Source organism: Protopterus annectens, chromosome 6.part0 (assembly GCF_019279795.1).
Source record: "Protopterus annectens isolate FY-2018-M chromosome 6.part0, PAN1.0, whole genome shotgun sequence".
NCBI lineage: Eukaryota > Metazoa > Chordata > Ceratodontiformes > Protopteridae > Protopterus > Protopterus annectens.
The window spans coordinates 1,070,704,591-1,070,725,727 of record NC_056737.1 but is presented as its reverse complement, the minus strand read 5'-3'; the positions used below and the strand labels follow the sequence as shown (position 1 = coordinate 1,070,725,727).

At 36.1% G+C, this 21,137-nt stretch overlaps 1 protein-coding gene across 3 annotated transcripts in view; it reads left to right on the top strand.

The window, feature by feature from the left end:
* The window catches only part of EFCAB11 (EF-hand calcium binding domain 11), a 1,456,165-nt gene that overhangs the window by 689,908 nt on the left and 745,120 nt on the right, over positions 1-21,137 (top strand). The window lies entirely within an intron of this gene.

The window sequence follows — 21,137 nt, the reverse complement described above, 5'->3', positions numbered from 1 at the left end:
AATTATGTCAGTTGAGTTCTGCTATGCAATAGGTTGACTGTTTTTTAAAAAGGTGTGGGGATGGTTCTGTTGATTGTCTGATGAAGCAGTCTGTTGAACTGCGAAAGCGCTCACCATTAAAGTTGGAAGTGATTTTATGTACTCCGTGGTTTGGTCTTCCTTATTTTTCTGCATATGGCAGTATAAACAACTGATAGAGAGTAAATTCTCCGAAGCAGAGCAGAGTCAGAAGGGTTTGATGACTGAATAGGATTTTTTTGAAAACTGAGATAAGGATTGTAGAAAAGAGTCCAGATGATTTGAGAAAGAAGATAACAGTAACAAAGATGCATTTCACAATGATTTTGACTTTATAAGGGAGACAGAAAAAGTGAAGCAAAAGATCAAATGACTGTTAGGCAAAAAGTACCAAATTATAAGGCAATTTGATCACTCTTTTTACAATTCACCTAACTACCAGAAATCTTTAGCAATCATATTCAGACTTCAGAGATTGCAAAAAATAATTACAGGTTTAAAAAGCGCAGGTGGGACTGCTTTAGTATAGAACCTGTCATGATAGTGGTTATTCAATCAACATTATTAACAGTTATGTCAATCAGAAAATGAACTGGGTAAACATAAGAGTGAGAATTGTGGCTTAAAGCTTACGGTAGCTGAAAGGTGCTAAAGAATAGGTGACAGCATTGATGAATCCAGTCACATAGGAAGAATTAGTGGAAGTTATGAAAGGGTAATTGAGCGGAAAAACTCCAGTGGGTGATGGAATATTCATAAAGAGAAATTGTTACCTTGTATGACTAAGTTACTATATAAACTCCAGAGAAGGGTATGGATATCCGTCTTATGGAAAGAGATGATAGTTACTCTTTGACCTAAATGGGGAAAAATCCATTTTTGGCATCTTTGTATAGGTGTATTTTGGTACTGACTCATGCCTATAAGTTGTGTCTGTTATGGTGGAGATTGGAAAAAAAATATTACACAATCTCATGAAACTAGTCTGTGTGGATTTATGGAGGGGAAGATAGACTTTTGACAGTATTCTGAAAATAAAGATGTTATTGAAGATTGCACACAGGAAAAGGGGCACATTAGTGATTGTTAGTCTTTTTTACCAACAAGTTTATCGACACATCAAAACATTCAACATAACATTGCTTATTGTGAGTTTTGATGCCCTTAAATTTGAGCATATTTATTTAACTCTGGTCTTTCTGGAGTTTGGACTTACTTTGTGAATTAATACTGGCAATTTATATGGCCTCTAACTAGAGTGAAAATTCATGTAGGGCTATTTGTACGCTTTAAGTCTTTAAAGGCAGGAAAGGATGTGCAGTTAAATCCATTATATGTTCTCTCTGTATCTTGAACTCTTAGCATCTACATTAAGTGAGGAGTTAATATTTGAAGGGACGGAGATAAGCCATTAGGAAATAAAGATTTATTTGTTTGCTGATAATGTCTTGGTACAATTGACAGACCTTGGCTCAGAGCAGGATACAGTTTGTTTTTGATTTTGGATGAATTTAAACATTCTCAGGTTATAGAATTAATAAAATAAAAACAAGGATGGTGCAAGTAGTGTATTTTAACCCTTCATTGTTTTTATAGGAAAAATATGAGTACTTTTGTCAGGTAACACTTTATATCTAAGGGTATAGTTGTAAAATAGTCTAGAACATGAAGAGAAAATATTAAAAGGTGATTTTCATAAGTGAAAAATGGAGTAGAGTTGGGTATTGGGCATTTTATTTATTTAACACAAAACAAGGGTAAGACACACAGCGGAACCAGGAGCAAATACCACAATAACAAATGGAATAAAAATATAATAAACACACACACACCACCGGCTTGTCTGATACAAAATCCAAAATCCCAAAAAATCCAGCAACACAGCACAGCAGGAAATCAGTTTAAAAGCGACCAAAAACTGCACAAAAACCAAGCAGTTTAATAATAAAAGACTGTTAGCGCTTTTCACCCGTAGGCTTCTTTGGTTAAAAATATATATTACGGTTAAAAACATCTCCTATTCTTTTTATTTATTTATTTATTTTTACTGTTTTATGTTTTTCAAGAATTTTTGGCAGGTATCATAGATTTTTTTTTAATTTGTTAGAAGTATGATATGGGATTATATTTGCAGTCAAACTAAGGCTTTGAAGGTTTGAGTGCCGTGGAAGAAAATGTGCTGTCAAAAGCATATTGGAGGTCTTAATGTTCCTGACCCTTATTTATAACATGATTATAAAAAATTAATAATATGAATATAAACAATAGTATAGATGTACCATTGAAAATAACGTACTTATTGCCTATGAGTAACTGTGATGCTAAGTGTGAAAAAGGAGTTGGTTTATTGACTATGAATGCTGATATGTTTGAAAGGGTCTCACTGGATATATTATGCCAGATGAGTAGAACCATCTTATGTAATACATGTGCATGAAAGAGTTTCAGTGTGGATATATGCTAGGAGAGCAGAGTCACTGTATGCAGTAAAGCAAACAGGAGTGACAGTGTAATGCGTTGGTGCAGCTGGAAGCTGATGCTTGGAGAATGTTACCATTGCTTGCTAGAGACAGTAAATTGGGAATACAAGGGGAAGTAGTTTTCAGAACTAGAAAAAGCAGAAGTAATTGGAACAGGTGATAACGTGCACCAAAAATGAGTTGTACTCTTCTCTGAGATAAGAATGTGAAAATTAAAACTATTATTTGATACGTCAAGGTACATGAGTTTAACAGATTTAAGTCGTACACTGTGACTAATGGTTCCTTTATTATTGGAGGCCTAGAATGACCATCTAATTGTAAACAGAATATTACTTATTAGGGCAAGCAGATCATTGAGAGATGTGAATCAAGACACCATAGGCTTATGAAAGTGTTTGCATCAATATTTTTATACCTCAAGCAGAATTTAAACAATTTATTTTCAGTTAGATGGCAAATGTTGAAGGTGCGATGGGGAAGAAAGAAGTTAGTAGAAACATATATTTTGGTAGTATTATGAATTGGCAGATTTAAAAAATTCCCTACAGAATTTTGGGTAAACAAATGGCTGTAACTAAGGAACTGATTCTTTTGAGCAGGGGCACCGGGTCAGAATTGCCTAGAACGTAGTAAAGCCTTGTTAAATTTAAGTCTGTTGGCAGCCAAATAGCAATTACTAGAAAATGTAAATCAAATTTAAAACAACTACATTTGAAGTATTGAATATTATAAAATAGGTAACAGAACTGGAAGAGGGATCTTGAGAAATGGGAAGGAGCAAATTATATAGAGAGAAATGGAAATTTTGGGAACAGTACATGCATAATAATGTTCAGGAGGAGGAGGAGGGAGGTTTAAGGGATGGCAGGAATCGAGCAAATTATGTAATGTTGGACTGATGATGTTTGCAAAGAAAGAAAAGATGTATGGTGTCTAATATATGTAAATGGAAAAAATGTTAATATGGTTTGTTTTCTTTTCTGTTAATGTACGTTTGCCTATATCTTAAATTATAATTTATTAAGGGTGTTTATAATAATAGTAAAAAAGATACCATAGGCATATTGAGACAAGATTTGGAGTACCTTATTAGGTGGAGAGGTGGATGGAGCAACATGAAATTTTCTTCATCTTCTTCTTGGAAATATTTATGCAAATATTTTTGTATTCTCAAATGTTGAAAAGGATGATTCCAAATGTTAAGTGCGTTTAAGGATGATTTGGAAAATTTACTGAACGGTTCTCTTAGAAAAATCCAAGGTTTACCAAAATGTTAATGCTTTAGGTAAAATAAAGGTTTGGATTGTATCAAAACAGGGGTGGGTGAAGTTGTTTTTGCTGATGCTGACAGGCAAGAAAGCCATTACAATAAATGGAAGTAAAAATGACTGTTAAAGGTCATTAATTTAGTTGCAATAAGTGATAAGTTAGATGGCAGGAAGAATCTTATTGTTAAGAAAAGTTTGTGGGTTAAATATGTAGCCAGGTGATTGCTGTGGCAAATATACCAGGTTACACTTGACTTGATTGATAGAATGGTTGTACCCGGGTGGTAAAAAGTAGTAAAAATAAAACCAGTTAATATGTGAAAATAACTGACTTGAACTGGGATGGATTAATGTTAGAACGTTATGGTTTGTTGGGTGGAATGAAATGAATATATATCTTCCCTTGTGTCATGATAAAGTTATAATTTTCTGTGTTCTGAGGCGTAACAGTGTTAAATAATAATAAAAAACATGCAAAGAAATATTGACTTTAATCTTATAAGCAGCAGTACAAGTAAGTGTGATGACCATATCTTGCCAAATACCACCATCAAGACAAATCCCTTACTTCTAGGAGAAAAAGGGATGAACAATTAGTCTTGAAGGAGTTAAAGGTGACACTGTTTAACATGCAGGGGTAGATTGTTCCAGAGATGGAGGGAACTTTGAGTAATAAATGTGCCCCTACAGTATGTTTTATTTGTTTCGTTTTTTTTTTAAACAAGAAACATCTTTATTAAATTATCAGTTATGTCATAGGTAATCATACATTTATACAAATGAAAACAAACCATATTGACATAATTTTAGTTGCAAACATTATACATCACAAACCATATTGACATAGTTCTAGTTGCAAACATTGTACATCACTTATAATCCAATCATTGTCAGTCAAGCAATACATAGCTCATTCAAATCTTGCCTCCTTTTAAACCGTGTTCCTTCTCTGCATGTATTGTTCCGATAATTCCTATTTTTCCTATGTAATTTGCTCTTACAGTTTTTTGAAAGATCCAAATTCCAGTTGTATCTGTTATTATAGTCACTACTTCTAGTAAAGTTGATTTAGACTTTGATTTTCATTTTCTAGTAATTACTTTTTTGGCAGCCACCATAATTAGTCTCAGCAAGGCCTTACTATATCTAAGCAGTTCCGATTCTGTATCATAGCGCAAAAAAAATATATTTCCTTAGTTACACCAATTTGCTCACCCGGTATCTCAGAACAGTCTGCAGGGAATCTTTAAAGTCTGCCAACTCATTAAATTCCCAGAAACTGTTCCCAGTTACCTCTTTCTTCCCCATCACACCTCTAACATTTATTGTCTACCTGAGGAAAAATTCTTTGGAGTCTACTTGGGGTATAAAAATACCTAAGTAAACACTTCCAAGCAAAGACCTTAAATCTTCTAAAATGTGTTGTATATTTGGGAGGCATGCATATAGCGCCCTATTGTTTCTGTGTGAATTGCTTATCCAGTCTCTCTACCCAGTCCTTTCTAACCTACTCTGATTGATTCTTATAGTTATCATGCAATATTTTGTATGCTCTGCTAATTATTCCTTTTTTAACACAGCTTCTGCTCAAGATCCTACTAAAAACTCTACCAGTGCTGGTCTTTCACTTAGGATCTCCCTATTTCTTTCTCTTTTCCTATACTCTGATATGAATCCTTGATAGGGAAGGCAGTCTCTGTCCTACAGTCCAAATAAATTCTTGGCCTTTTCCCATTATGTTACCTTTCCATCTCTAATTATTTGCTTCCAATACCTTGGTTCTTTTACCGGTTTTATCCAATAAATTCCAGCTCCCTCTTGCCTATTGTCTGTATCCCTAATTGCAGTCATCCCTATCGGTAGAATCTCCTTTCTCCACTCCCATGTTGGCTTAGTTCTTACAATACTTTCTGCTACTTTAGGAATATAGTGTTGTGCCTGGTTATTGTTATTCTCCTTAAGGATTTGCATCCAAAATCCGAGTCTCTCCTTTTTTCTTGAGCTTCCATCCTGTTTCATCATCATCCCTTTTCACTTGGGTAATCCCAAACTGCCTTCTTCAGTTGGAAGAATTAGCTTATCCCACTTGACTCTTGCTGTCTTCCCCTCCCAGATAAAATCTGTCAGCTCTTTATTAATTGCTATCCACAACTTCTCCTCTGGTTGATAAGAATATGCCTGACCTGTGTATAACACATTTTAACTGCTTGAACTTTGCTATCCATATCAGTATAACAGAGCTTCTGATTTTTCAGTTTTGTATTATCTTTTGTTTAGTCTCTTCCCACATACCCTTAGCTGCTGCACCAGAATCCTTTTTAATCCATACTCCTAAGTACTTCATTTAATAATTTCACCATAAATATAGATATTGCTGAACCATTTGATGTGTGGGTATACAATTTGCAGCTGTTGCCTTTGTTTTAGCTTCAATAATTTTGTATCCCGAAAAGATTTGAAACTGCCTCAGAATGTTCCACAACACTTGAGATGTCCTTTTCTGGTTTTATCAGGTATAAAATAATATCATCTGCAAAGAGAGACAGCTTTCCTTGACTACCATTTCAATTATATCTTTGAAATTCTAAGTCTCTTATTTTTTTGCCAGTAGTTCTAAATATAGTACAAATTGTTAAATTGAATTTACAGCAGGTTACACGGACTAAAATACTGTACAACTGTACATTTGTTTACTGAAATATTTATTGAAACAAGCAGACCAAGCACTACTGTTGAGATTGTAACATTTTATTGATAACACAGATTACTGTCTGATACACTGCACTTCCTCAGATGACTCAAATTACAAAATGTCCACCACATAATCTTTCAAAGTCACTTTTATCTAATTTCAAACTTCATCTTTGATGAAAAATTATTTTCCTGTATTGAAACATTCTTTGCCAGCATTCTTATCCCATCTAGAGAAAACCAGTTGCTTAGCAGACTGAAATGTTTTTTCGTTGATAGGATAGTCTGTAAATGTTTCTGTTGTGTTAACCATTTCCCATTAGCAGGTTTATTTGCTTGAATATCTGTATACATTCAACTGTTTATGATATTTCAACAAGCCTCTATTGTTAATGTCATTTGTTACAAAAACATTCAGAAGTATAATAATTTTTGTTCCACACAAGCACATTCTGTTAAGCTAATCATATTTGTTTAATGCATATTTCTTTTCTGTACTTGCAGATGCTGTGTTCTAAAAATATCACACTGTTACTATGATAGAAAGCAGTTATACCAAATCTCTGTTACTGTGAAGGAAAAACAGTTCTACCAAATTATATATAAGTTTCTATCAAATACATGTTATTACTATGAGGGAAATCAGTTTTACTTTATATAATTCTATCAAGTCCCCCTTTTTATTTTGAAAACCAAAACATTTTTTTATCGAAATTTAAATCAAACTTTGAATTTTACAGAAAAATCATGTCTCCATTGGTTATGTTACTTTTTTACTATCTGCATAAGTTACAATAAATACCTGATTGACAGTCTTTTTAATACAAAGCTAACACATATTTCAGAATGCCCCTCAACCTTTCCTGACAAGGAGTCCTCCATGTCGGTCTAGAAATTTTACTTCTTGTGACAAAAACTGTATTTTGCCTTTGTTTACTTTGAACCCTTCCTCTTGCAACTGTCTCAGAACTTTTCTTAGCTGTGATATTTGTCCTTCCACAGTCTCTGACTGTATCAGAATGTCATCTTTGTAATGTATAACCTTGTCATCTTTACTCACACCCTGCAAGAATGTCCCTACTATCTGATGAAAAATTACACTACTGTTCTGAAAATCCTGGTAATCTAGTCATGATATGCTGTTGATTTTCAAAGGTAAAGCAAACCTTTGCTATTCCATTTTCTGAAGTGGTACACAAAAAATTCACTTGCTAAATCTGTCGTTGTAAGACAATTACTTTGTGGTTTTATGTGAGCTGCTATTTCTGGAACTCCTGGTATCAAATGTGCTGTCGGCTGTGTGTATTGATTAACCTTACGAAGGTCTATTACCAAATGGTAACTCCCATCCTTCTACTTAACTGGCCAAATAGGTTGGACTATGTCCTTTCTGAATTATGCCTACCTGTTCCCAGTTTAAAATGCATTTTCTCATGTCATCTGCTGTCTCAGGTGGAATCTGATACTGTTTTTGGAATGGAGGAATGTAATCCCTTGCACCTCCCACTGTAATTGGAACTTTTAACTTCCCACAGTCTGTTTTTGTTTCTGCCCATAAAGTCTAAAATTATTTCTCTATGATATTCCAAATATGACTTTGTTTGTCTGTCAGGGGCACTGCCCTGTTTCCCTTGCTCTCTACTAGGCTAACTTGTATTGTCATGCACTTTCAGTTAACACACAGATCAGTTTCATCTCTTGTTTTCCACAAAATACATTTGGAGAAATCAATTACTATACATAGCCTGTTTAAAATATCCATTCCTTGTATGGTCATTCCACAACTAGGATGCATCAAAAATGTTCCCATTACCAGAGTTTCATCCTGAGTAAACTTAATTTCTACAGGCTCACTGCCCACTGCGACACATGCACTACCATTAAAACCTGAGATCATAGTTTTCTTTCTCAGATCCAGCTTAATTCATCTGTTTGTAACAGAAACTGCTGCTCTCGTGTCTATTAAGACATTTTTCCATGGCAACCCCTCCACCCAGATATCAGTTAAAGGTCTACCATCATTTCCTTGTTTATAGAATGCTAACTGAACTATCTGAGTATGTGTATGTGTGGGGGGGGCAGACCCCTATTGTGAATCACTTTCATTATCCAGATGCCTGGCAACTTGTCTAACAACACAGATATTGTCCTTGCTCCTGGGAATCATCATCCTCATTTCCTGCATATGCAGGACGAAGCAATTCCTGGCATACAGCCTGCTGCCCTTTACATTCTGAGTCACAGGAAGGATCTTCCGTAGCTCCTATGGGATATACATTGCCTTCACCATCATATTGCTATAATTTAGTATTCCCTCTTGCCTTATTATGAAATTTTGACCCTCTGTGTTATCATCCTGCAACTTTTGTTTTTTCTTCCTGACTTTTTTTCTTCTGAGTCCCTTGCAAGTACTCTTTTCTTTATCTGCCTATTTTTCCATTTTCTGTAGTATACACAGTCCTGCTTGATATGTACCAGCTTTCTACAGAAAAAAGTGCAGTATGTGCATCATCAGAGCTTCACGTAGCTGGAGGAGCTAATGCCGCTTTCAGTACATCCCTATTCTCATCCTCCCACCTTTTTCTACTTCTCCCCTGTCCTACTGTACGTACTATTTCAAACCCATCTTCATCAGTGCCAAGAGGAAAAAAAATGTTATGCTTAAAAATATCACCATTGTCACTCATTACTCTCCCTTTCATTTCTAATGTGTCAGCAGTTTCCTCATAAATGCACTTAATGTCACCCGGTACTCCTTTTACTTATTCCAAAACGCATCTATTAGCCTCTTTTGCATTTCTGGGTCATTCATCAGCCCTAGTCAAAATGTCTAAAACATTTTGCATATACTTTTTAATCCATATATCATGTTTCTTTAACATTTGCATGTGTTTTTATTAAGCTCTGTCAACTTATCATCCAGCTGTTTGTCTGATAATTGCTTATCCTTGTTAAGAGCTTCTCACTGTGAGCAGTAGGTCTGAAACATTTCAGCTGTCTCTGCAACCTGTAAGCTTTTAGCATGATCTAAAAATGACTAAAATTCTCTATAAACGGTAGAAACTGGCATTATCAACTGTCTGTAATGAAGAGATCTGAGGCCTGATGATTTTATAATATTTACATACAAGGAGTAGAGAGAGAGAATTACTTGACTAAATGACTTTTGACTTCATGTGACAATTTTGACTTATCCTGCATAGTCTTTACTGACAATTGCCGTAACATAGTTTTATGACATGTTAAACAAAAACAAGGATGTCTGTCACCACAGTTAAGATATTCAGTTTGACTTTTATACTTTTGTCATACTGATCAAAACAATGAATCCATTTACACATATAAACTTTCTTACATCTGTTTATACCAAACAATGCTTTATTACATTTAACATCCCTACTGCCTTGTTCAAACCACTGACATAATGTCCAAACTTTATCTGGAATCTAGTTTAAGTCTCTGGCCACAGAATGTGTGCATTTAGCACTTATGTCCTTGATGGTATCCATGTTATTTCAGAAGGCGGCTTGCCATTTTCAGAAATGACAGGTGATCAGGTTGTAGACTAAAACTACAAATTGCAAACTGGAAACTCCCTCTCTATTGAAATTGCTGGTGAACGTCTCAGAGTAAATGCAAAGACAAAATCTTGGCTTCAGCCACTTGGAAGTGCCTGATACTGCTGAGCTGTTCAGTACTGACTGTATGGAGGTTGGCAGAAACCAAATATTAACTAGTGCTTGCCATAGTACTTTTACAGATATTTAAAAAGGGTCCAAATTACATCTGGCATGCCACTGTTAAATTGAATTAACAGTAGGGTACACAGACTGATACTGTATAATTGTATATTCATATACTGAATGTTTTATTGAAACAAGCCAACCAAACACTACTGTTGAGATCATAACATTTTCTTTATTACGCAGATTACTGTCTGATACACTGCACTTCCTCAGTTGACTCAAATTACAAAATGTCCAACAGATGGTCTTTCATAGTCACTTCGTCCTTGATGAAACATTCTTTTCCTGTATGCATTATTTGTTTGCATCCTTATCTCATCCAGGGAAAACCAGTTTCTTAGCATCCTGAAATGGTCTTTCATTGATAGGATAGTCTGTAACTTTTTCTGCTGCGTTAGCCATTTTCCTTTATTCATTTGAATATATGTATACGTTCAGCTCTTTATGCTATTTCAACAAGCCTCTATTGTTAATGCCATTTGTTACAAAAATATTCAGAAGTAGAATAGTTTTTGTTCCACACAAGCACATTCTGTTAAGCTAATCATATTTGTTTACTGCATATTTCTTTTCTGTACTTGCAGATGCTATGTCTAAAAATATCACACTGTTACTATGATAGAAAACAGTTTTCCCAAATCTCTGTTACTGTGAAGGAAAAACAGTTCTACCAAATTATATGTGTTTTTCTATCAAATACATTATTCCTATGAGGGAAACCAGATTTTCTTCATATAATTGTATCACAAATAACAAAGGGAAAAGAGGACACCCCTGCCTGGTTCCTCTGCTCAAACAGAAATTATCAGAAAGGAACCCACCCAGTTTAATTTTCGCCTTTGATCCCTCATATATCCTCCCAATTAACCTTATAATTTTATCATGGAATGCAAATGGTTCCATTGTCCTGCTGATAAACTCTCAGGTTACTTTCTCAAATATTTCTCTGCATCAAGACCCACCAGCAACAGTGGTATTTTTTTGCATTCAGCCGTTTTATATTTTTTATTGCATTATCCTGCATTTTTATTTGTTATTATTGGCACATGATCTGAAATAGTTATTGGATGCTTATCAACACTTTCAGTAAAATGCACTTTCCTGTAAAATGTAGGTTCTGTTTAGCCTAGCCCAGTTTTCTATCTTAGGGAATAATATGTAAATTCACTCCAAACTTGTACTACTGAATTCACGAGTTCCATGCCACGTATTTCCATAAATTTCTTCAAAAACGTGCCCTCCTTTGTTATATTTTCCCTTGAGTGCATCAACACATCTTCCCTGCTGCTAATCAAATTCCAGTCACCATCTGTAAGTAATATTCCCTGCTGAAAACTGATTATTTCTTCCAGAATTTTCTTAATCTTAATTATAGCAATTTTAGGTGGAATATAAATACATGCCAGTATAATCCTCCTCCTTTCCCAGTAGCCCCTTAGTACTACATATCTACCATTATCTTTTTTATCCTCTCCTATCACTATTGGCGCTTCTCTTGCAATTAATATAAATATTCCTATTTTCCTTTGTCCCGGGTATTCCACCAAATAACCATCCTGAAAACTTTTCTTTATCAAATTCATATGTTCAGTTTTTAACAAATGTGTCCCCTGTAGCATAGCTATTTGCACTGTACATTTTTTGTATAGTTCACTACGCTTTCTTTCTTGTATGCATCTGTGTGACCATTAAAATTTAAAGATAATATTGAAACGGTCATTATGTTAAAAAGTTATTGATCCCACGTTTTATTTGTAACAGCTTTTTTGTTAAGTATCTAGTTCCAGATTGTGTGTTACAGGCACACACTAATATTTGGCAAGTTGACCTTTTATACAGTAGTTTCTTGTCCTATCCATTTGAGCCTGTCACATCTTACAAAACTTTCTATTTATGGAAAGCCCACAACCCCCACCCCAAAAAAAACAAATACACCCCAAAAACCTATTAACTTGGTATTAACACACAAAGCTATGCACATCTTCAAATATTGAAGTGTTGGTAACAATTGTCCCAAACTGACAGCCACACTCACAGATTTGGTTTAACCTAAAAGAAAGGTGTTCTATGCTAAGACGCATTGTACAGCCTTTGTGTCTACTAAGTGATGCCTGGTTTTGTCTTATCTTTATTGCTCTCCCAGAATGAGAAAACACTTGAATGCTTTCTGAAAACATTATTTCCTAACCAATGAAAGAAAGCCATTAAAATAAATAAGTATTCTGTTTTTATTGCTGTTTATCCCACTGACCCATAGAAGCATGAGAACCAGATACAGAGTTGCTTCTGCAAGTATGTATTTATTGATGTATTTGCTAGAGGATAGCTTTGTTATATACAGTGTTCTTTATTTATTTGCTCTCTCTTGAAACTTGTTACTAGATAAAGACAAGAGCCTCAGTTCAGTCATTCCCAAATGCAAGAATGAGAAAAGTGTGCCCTGTTTTATTGTATCATACTCTTTTGAAAAGTCTTTTCTTCTTTTTTTTACATTGCAGTGCCTACATTTCCTAAAACTGAGCAAAGAGAAAGAGAACAAAAAGGGGGAAAACAGTGGCACCTGTTTATTTTAGTATCCCTGTGAAGCTAGAGGCAATGCCAGGCTAAAAGTGAATGATTGTGAAATGTGCTTATTCTAGGCCGAAGCAAGCAAGATGCATTTCTGTTTGTATGTTCTTTTTCACTTCTGTTTCTGACATATTGACTTGCAATTTATATATTACCTAGCAAACAGTTTTGTCTGTCTAGATGTTAAAGGATAGTGTGAGCTTAAGGAGGTAGTTCACAGACAGTATGGCACTTTCGTCTGAGATAACAGATGAGGATGAAACAGCATTGGAATGCAATGGTCATTGAAACTTTTTAAGACTCAGAAACAGATGTGAATGTATTGGGACAAACTGTTACTGTTGTGATGGGTCTGGGGATAGCTGGTTTATGACCAGTCTCCGTAGTAACAATGAAGTCACACAAGGACTTTGGTTATATAATTGTGACTTAATAAAATGTTGAGAGGCTAGTGTGTGAAGTTGCTGTGAGAACATCATCTCTTTGGAAATTAGCTAGCCATTTAAGGTACAGTACTCCTTGTAGCAGCTAACTAAGGAACTTAGATAGCTGGAGTTACTTATTTATGTATGCATTCTATCTATTTATTCTACTTTAATCTTCTTTGTGTGCCAGTCTATTTATATTTTATTTGGTATTTCTGCTATTTTCTTTATTATTTAGGTAAAATCCATTTTAATTATCTTTAAGCTATTGTGGCTGGTATTTATTTATTAAAAGAGTGTTTATGGACTACTGCTTAATTGAGAAGATGGTAACCATTTATACTGAGGATAACACAATGTAAGGACCACATCTTTGAGACTGCCTCTGCCAACTACCTGTAAAATAGATCAAGTGGCAAAATCAGAGCATACCACTAACTGGAAATTTCTGACTTTCTTCAGAGTGGTGGCATTACTACCAGTCCCAAGAAGAAAGCTGTGTGGAATTGGATGATTCAACAGCCTTCCCTGGAAATTGTGTGCATGTGTATGAATGTGAAAAATAATACTTTGAGTGAGAGGCAGTTATTGTGGGTAGAGGGGCGCTGGGAGGCATTGGTTCATGGAGAGTGGTGTGGCTCTGTAAGCTTAACAGTGTGGAGGTTGGAGACCCATGACTGTAATGCACTCCCTCTATGCTCTTAGTGCCAGTACTGTGTTTCGTGGATTATTCATTTTAAACAGACTGGGTAACAGCATCTTCTTCACATTTAATGGCATTGGTTGCCATGAGTCTGTCACATTTGGTGGCAGCATCACAATCCCCATTAAATTTGAAAATAACTGAGAACAGTTTACTTTATAGAATGCAGATATCATGCACTGTACAAATGTTATGAAGAACAAAAGTTTGTTTTACTTACAGTTACTGAAACATTATATACTGCCTTCTGTTGGTTTCTTGCTGTTACTTGCATTTACATGCATGCATACCACAGTTCATTTAACTATTTATTGTAACCAGCTAGTCTTATTACTGTATTGTACTGAGAACAATACATACATGAAGACAACCGTTTCAGTTAATAAGCTTTACTGTCACATTCTCCTTTTAGATCTATGCAACACAGATGCTGCCAGCTCTCTATGGCAAATTCCCAAAGCTTGTTTATACACATATTTTTTCTCAGAGTCTGATGTATAACAGTTCTTTCTTTGCATAACAGTTTTCCTTTGTTCCCTTGTCCTTGCTTCTTTGTAGTTTGATGATCCATGGAAACCCAGTCTTGCATTATCTGAAATGTGGTGTTCCAGCACTATCTGAAACTTGATGGTACATCTCTTTACATCATTGATGTCCTTCCAGCTGCCATATGCGCAGTTATTTTTACAGACTTTGTTTCTCAATAACATACTCCTTTACATGGATGCCAAAATCTAATTAAGCTATGCCAGCACACTTACTACTTTTTATTTTTCAGCATTTTATACTTTTTATATATTTCTAAATTAACCCTTTATATTTCATATCATTCTTGCAGCTTTTTATTCAAGCTAATAATTGTGCTAGCAACAGTTTGAAAAGACAGTGTGTACTAAATAGAACAGAGTACTAATATTCTTTCAATTCCCCGTTATTTTATTTGCTTGAGGAACGGACTAAACTTTAGTTAAAGAAAGGACTGTATTTGTTTTGTTAGCATTATCATTTACAGCATTTACCACTTTGCTCATATTTATAATCATAACTTGTTGAGTTATTGCAACTCTCCGTAACCTGCAGCATATTAAACAATTCCAAGCTGTCATTATTATTATGACCCCTAAGACTACCAACACCGGATGTATTAACCAATTTAACAATTTGGTTCCAGATGATGACCACCCTGTGAATACATTCCACCAATTATGGGCAGTGTCAGCTTCTGTTTTTTTTGGCCAACTTTACCAATTTGTCTTTTACTATTATACTATTTACTTCATGCCGTAATATGCTGCGGTTACGATGATCCAAGTAAGCTTTAAGATCGTCTGTGTCTTGTATTATTTTTCTTAACTTGTCTAAAGACAAAGTAATGTTAGGAAACTGAATCATTTCATATTTCCACTGTAATTTTGCTATTTTTTAATACTGGTAGAAAACACATAAGTCTCATTTTCCTAGGTTAAATGTGTGATATTACTGATACATCCCACAAAGGGTGTTTGCTTGTATTTTAACACTGGTTTATTTGAAACCACACATACAAATTGTGGTGCCACTTTGACAAACATTTAGAAGTTTGAAGTCAATATTGCCCATTTGCACATATTTACAGAATGTTGTAAAAAACATTGTTCATAGATGAGAGAATGCTGCCCACATATGAGACCATTCATAGTTTATGTACAATGTTTTAACATGTGCATTTTGTTATCCATATCTATGTAATTTCCTTCAAGTTGAGGTAACCAAAGTTCATTATTGTTATAAGTAGACAAGAATATTATGGGTAATACCATGAACTGACACATTACTGTTTGTTTTGTTACATTATAATACATGACTTTACCAGTGCAATAGTTGTGCTCACACCCAGCTAGTGGATGGAATCCATCTGCTGAATAGTTGTCGCCACATGTACTCATTTTTTAACATCAGCTTTGTCTGTAACTCATTTTGCTGCATTTTAACATGCAGTGATTGTAAGGTACATTTTGTCTGATCTGCAGATACAGAAACAGTGGTGTCAAATTGCAATCTATTAATGATACATTATAATGATTTAAAAAACCCTCTTGATACCGTACATTTTGTTTATGTACATACCAAATAGTGGGCATCCACTGGGCATGCAAATGTACAATTTGTGATGTGTCTTGTCCTAGTAACTTTAGTTTGTTTTGTAAAATTTCAATATCCACAGCATTTAGAGTTCCCACTCCTGCTCCTACTCCCCCTAAGAGTGTGTCGTACCAGGCTCTTTTAAGTCTGCATTTGGTCTGTTTAAAACTTGGAAACATAATGTTGAAGTGCAATATTTGTTTTGGTATTGTCCTATCATGGCACAAGTGGATGGTATTTTTACCACTTGATCTGTATGAAGTACTGGTTTATTACCCAGAATGGTAATTATTTTAACCTATGTTTACTGTGTTGTTTATACAAATAAACAGTATAGCTAGAAATCAGACCCTTTTTTCCCTTGTTGAGTTTATTCTTATTTTTGTGTTATTGTCTATACACTGTGACATTTTTGCATGATGTCTTCCCTTGTCCGAAGTGGTAGAAATCGTACCCTTTTCTTCCCCTGTTGAGTTTATTCTTATTTTTGTGTTATTGTCTACACACTGACATTTTTGCATGATGCCATCCCTTGCCAGAACTGAAATGTTTGTCAGTCTTTGATTTTTTTTTCTACTTTTATGTATGCCTGACCTTGTTCAGCTAACCATGCTGTTATAGTTGTGTTAAATTTTATCTTTCCAAAGGTACATGCTGTATGCTTTTTACAACTGAAATTGTGTAGCATTTTCCTAAGTTTTACTAATTCCCTCTATTTTGATGTTCAGAATGATGCAAATGAAATGCAGATGTATGTGTTGAATGCTGCGTGTGTTATCTCGCAGCTGCATTTTTATCTATAGTCCTTGAAGCATATTCCAGACACTGAACATTCAGCTTGTCTCAAGCTATACCGGAATATATGTATGCTACCAAACAGAAATACATGTATTTATTATTTCTACATATTTTATAGCAACAGATGTGTATATGCATCTAACTAACAAATAGGTGTGCACGTGTTTATACATTTTTAAATATATCTATCACTGTATACATTCCCTCTGTTTTATTTTAAATACAAACTGTCTACATTAGTATGTACTTTTTAGTTAAGTTATATTGCTATTAACTAGAAACACATTGGGAAACAAAACTTTTAGTTTTCTTTTAATACAGCAAGTTAACAGTTTAATATTGTCAACACAATGATGACAACCATTACTATTAGAACTGGATGAATCTGAATATGACTATATGTCCTATACAGTAATTTATTGACAATGCTTGAGTATTTTATTGCAAAGGCACTACAGACTTGTTTTGAAAAAAAAAACACATATGTTACAAATGTTAAACTTTGACGTTTTACTCTATTTGCATAGATAAACCATTTTTACTATATACTGTACAGAATACACTTGCTTGTACAGGTTGTTCATAGGTTCATAGGTTCATACTAGGCTATCTGCCCGAGGGCATTTACAAGCCTAGCCCATAGTTTTGTGGCTTACGCCACCCCTTTAGTATGGGGAACTATACCCATTATTTTGCTGTGCCTCTGTTGAGCAGTGACACTGAGGTAATCCCTGGGGTATATCTGCGATCTCCCATCCATTGGTCAAGATTTCTCTTGAACAAGGCCAGCGAGGTGCTCTGCCTCACATATACCGGGATTTTATTCCACAGCATAGGGAGCCTTTGGGTGATGAATCTATCCCTCCAGCACGTCCTATTAATAGCCGTGTCGAGGTTTAAGTCTCCCGCCCTTGTGGCTCTGACGGATCTAGATTTTTGAGGTGAAGCATATTCATCAAATCTGGGTTTGACATGGCCTTGTATGTTAGGCAAAGGTCACCTCTGAGCGACTGAATAGAGCTGGAGTTCTTACAGTCGGGCAGCATAGGACAGATGTTTGAGACCCTTTATCCTTTTGGTGAGGAACTTTGTGGCCTCTCCAGCTGCTGCAAGTGTCGGGTCAGATACATTCGAATGGGGCATTGTACTCAATCATTGGTCTGATGAGTGATGAGTATAGGGAGACTATGACCTCCCTTGATCTAGATGAGAATCCCTTCATGATAAGGTGGGCAATGTAGAAGGTCTTCCTAACTACTTTAGCTACATGGGTGTCGAATGACAGACTACTATCAACCTGGGTCCCCAGGTCCCTGATAACTTCTTCTGTGCTCAGTGGATTGCCACCTATTTGGTAGCTAGGGGTAACCTTGTTTTTCCCGAAGGGTATGACTATGCATTTTTTGGCATTTAACTTTAGGCCATGGCTCTGGCACCAGTTATCCGTTTCTGTGAGACCCTTCTGAAGGATATCTGTGTCAGATGTGTTTTCTACTATGGCACCCAGTTTGCAGTCATCTACAAACTTTGTCAGCCATAACCCTCCTGTGTTTGCTTGTACTTCGGAAAAGTAGATGCCAAACAAGAGTGGGCCCAGGACTGAGCCCTGTGGTACACCACTTGTGACAGGCTTTGAGTCTGACATGGCGCCAGCAACTCTGACCCTGTGGGTTCTGTCACTCAGCCAGTTTGCAACCCATCTTGTGATGTATGGGTTAACATTTAAGCTGATGAGTTTTTCAATGATACCCGAGTGGGGTATTGTATCGAAGGCCTTCGCCAGATCGAGGTAGGCTGTATGGACTGCCTTTCCCTCATCAATGGCTTTGGTGACTGTTTCAAAAAGTCAACCAAGTTTAGAAGGCATGATCTGCCTTTGACAAAGCCAAACTGGGATGGATCCAAAGTCTGCAAATTCCTATGTCTTTATTTATGAGGTCCATTATGATCCTCTCCATGGCTTTGCAGATAAGACTTGTCAAGCTAATGGGCGGTAATTTCCAGGGTTGGTGGAGGCACCGCCTTTGTGAAGTGGGACCACAGTTGCAGTGCGCCACTCCCTGGGTACGTATCCAGAGGTAAGACTATGATTAAACAGCTGTCCTAGCTGTGGGTTTAATTCCTCGTTGAGTTCGTGGAGCACACAGCCGGGGACACCATCAGGTCCCATGGATGCTGTGTTTTTTGCTTTGGAGAGAGCAGTTCTCACTTGGGCGTTGGAGATGTTTGGGGGGCTGCAATCGCTTGGTATAGATATCTCTCCTTTTGGGGGGGGATGGGGGGGAGAAGTTTGCACTGAACCTGTCAGCCAGTATGTTGGCAATGTCTGTAGGATCAGTAATCTTCACATCATTTTGAACTAGTTCTGAGCATATCTGGGAGTTTCCTCCCAGGTTTCTAACATAGCTAAAGAAGGCCTTATGATTGTCTTTTGAGTCTTTAGCTATTTTTCTCTCAAAATTTGCTTTGGATGATTTTATGAGCTCTTAGTTTTTTACTTATAGTGATCAAGGGTGTCTTACCTTTTAAGGATTTTGCTCTATCTTGTAGTAGCTTCCTCCTTTTGTTGTAGAGTTTGTTTATGGCTGGGGTCCACCAGAGTGGACGCTTGCCTTTGGTACAAAGAGTCTTTGTTTTGCTTGGGATTGCCTTATCCATGCAGTCCTGCAGGTGCTGGTAGAAGGCATTTGTAAGTGATTCAGCGGCTTGAGTACTGTTTTCTGCTGGCTTGGGGGCCTTAAAGGAGACCACACTAGTCTTTAGAAGTGTGAAGTCGGCTTTCAAGAAGTTCTTTACTGTGGTCTTTTTTATTTCAGGTGGGGTGGGATGAGGACCTCCAGCGAGATTAGTTTGTGATCTGATCTCACCAGTGAGGGGTATACTTCCGGTGTTGAACATTGTGCTCCCATGTTCGTGATGATGAGATCAAGTATGTTTTCTCCTCTTGTGGGGATGGTGACTAGTTGTTCCATGGCATTTGAGTTTATGAATTCCAGGAACTTTTGGGCTAGGGTGTTTGGGCTTGAGTAGTGTTCCCAGTCTATATTAGGGTAATTGAAGTCACCTAGTATGATGGTGTTTGGTGATACATTTATCCCTCTAGTGTTTTCAGGAAGGCCATGTGAGGTTCCTGAGTTTGTGAGGGTGGCCTGTAACATGCTACAATTTGCAGAGCAGTCTTGCCTATGGTTAATTGCACCTGGATGGTCTCCGATGCATCGTGCGTTGCCACCAGTCTTGAGGTGTGGGTGTCTTTGATGAATATGGATACCCCCCTCCTTTCTTGGTATTGTCCGGATTTTGGGGCCGGAACACATGATAAGAGGTAAAACCTGATAGTGCTGGGGTGCTCTCAGGAGCCTTGAACCAGGTTTCTGTCACTGCACAAAATGTTTTTGCATTTGTATATACATGGCTGTAATGTTTACTCAGTCCAGTTTTTAAACGTAGCATTAAACTGAAGCTTGCTAATTACATTACTTGAAACATTAAAATTTATTTTTGGTATTAACACTTTGCACTTTTATTTGAGTCCCTTTTGCAGTACTTTTTACACAGTTAGTATAAAATTAAAATTATTCCCTTCCCCTTGTAGTATACATAATTTTATTGTAGTATTGTTTTTGCTTTATGCTATGAGAATTAAATATATGCTTGCCTTTTGGCTGTTACCTAGACTGTGACACTTTGGTCTTACATTTGCTGTTGCCTATACTGTCGTAGTTGTAGTAGGAATGGCTTTTACCCATTTTGAAAAGACGTTTACTGTTATTAGTAGCTATTTGTACCCTCCCTTTTTGTAAAGGGACCTGCATAATTTATTTTAACTGCATACCATATAGCTCATGTACTGACTGTACTCATAGTATTTATTTGCAAACTTTTGTTCTTTTTGCTTAATGCTGCATGTGAATACTTAACAATAATGTTTTAGAAAAATGTAAGCCATTTGGCTTGGTGACCAGTTTTGTTTTCTTGACCTTATAAATTTCAGTACCAGTAACATTTTATCTTATAAAACATTCCAGCCTGGAAAGATTTGAGCTTACATTACTTACTTTTTTCTTTCTGTGCATTCCAGACGCTTAACCCATAACTTCTTTAGCACTTACTCGTACCTTCAGTCATTCGTTAATATGCTTGCAACTTGATATTAGAATGCAGTTGTAATAAACATTAACTTGCTTAATTATGCATAATATTGTTTTTGAATACTGTTTTTGCTGGAGTCTGTGCTATTTTTTATGCTATTATACAATTACAAAATATTGTAAGAAACAAAAGAGATACTGGCTTAACTAACACATGCTTAAAAC